The following is a 1613-nucleotide window of genomic DNA, read 5'->3' as shown; positions in this document are numbered from 1 at the left end:
TGTAAACCTTGTCAGCTCGTGTCACTTGACTTCAGTATGAATTGAATTGAAATGTGCTGAACACGTGTGCGTCTCAAGGCTTCTTATACAAAGGCTCTTAGAAAATCCTTTTGTAAAGACTTGCATACAGTAGAAATTGTGCTACTAATCACTGCATTCCTACTGTTGTACTGCAGTCTACCAGTCAGGGTTCGTTGAAAACATGGAGCGATTGTTTACTGCATTATATGATGCCAGTACTGGATACCATGGCATAGCTTTGACAGAAGGCTAAGAAAACAAGGCATCAGAACTCAAAGTAGAATACCTTTAGGGATTTTGATAGCATGAGACAAACGCCATCTAATGGCCAGGTGCTTTAACAGCAAACCCCCATATAATGTGTGGACGGCAGGCGAGGAGAAACATTCCTGCAGTGCGCACGGTTTATGACCTGTCCTCGTCCTCTGTCCCCAGCAGTAATCCTCTGCCTGCAGCAGGATGTGGAAGAAGAACAGATACGGTGATAAAACAGAAACCTGCGTTGGGAAATTTATCTTTTCAAGTTAATGAGAATCGGCACAATACACCGATGCAACATCAAAGTTGGAGACCCTTTAAAAACAACAAAATCAATACGCGGTTAACAGCTAAGAAAGCATGATCCAAATGGATAAATAACGACATACACAGATGAATATTTGTTTTAACTTATTCAATAATCCCAAAATGTCCAATTTCTATTGTAATCTTCCATTTGAAGCTCGCACCAATTCACTTAAACAAATGCCTGAATGAATTTGGGAGTGGATGTCTGCCCCCCTTTTGATTTATTCATGGCGCTCCAATTGTTTCGAGTGCTAAGGCAAGATCCGATCGCTTTTCTGAAGAGCACCTTTACTGTAATGTTTCCACCTCGGCGCATGCAAAACGCATTTTTTTTTTCTTTGTTGCAATAGGCAACCGAAGGACTCCGGCTCTGTGGATGATAGGCAGAAAGCCTATTAAGAGAGCAGTAAAACCTGTTTCAGGCGACAGTTGTGGCTTGAATGTTCATAGAAACGCCTGGGAAACGAGATGTACGGCGAATAAATATGGAAAGCTTTTTTTTTTAGATCACATATATGGACTTTGATCATTTTATTCATTGTGCCAAGGCGTATTTCCAGCAGTTTCTCCCGCCCTCTTCTCAAAAAAAGAAGAAAAAAAAAAAAAAACGACTTGAGATCTTTGTGCAGAAGTATCTACAAGGCAGGATTCATCAAAAGGCACTATTATTATTAAAAGTAGTCGCTTACTCGCCGTTTTATTGCGCATTATTCTTCATAATATTTACCAAATAGATAATATATTGAAGAAAACAAAGCATATTGGGGTCATTTTCAATAACACAATTTAATTCTGCTTGCTTAGAGAACGAAATGCTTTTTTTCGGAGCAAGAAACAATCCACTTATCGAAAGTGGGTCGATTTTACGTACAATTAATTCCAGCTCAACCTTAACTAAGTGTTGATTCCGTTGGGGATAACATCTTTAAACGACTGTTTAGTTAAACCCTCGTGTCTGTAACATAAAATGCTGTAACAGAGTAAATACTGGATTGTTTTCGTTTCTTTTTTAAACACGTATCAGA

Source organism: Cheilinus undulatus, linkage group 3 (genome assembly GCF_018320785.1).
Source record: "Cheilinus undulatus linkage group 3, ASM1832078v1, whole genome shotgun sequence".
Classification (NCBI taxonomy): domain Eukaryota; kingdom Metazoa; phylum Chordata; class Actinopteri; order Labriformes; family Labridae; genus Cheilinus; species Cheilinus undulatus.
The sequence above is the reverse complement of the archived record's forward strand: the minus strand, read 5'-3'. Positions refer to the sequence as shown.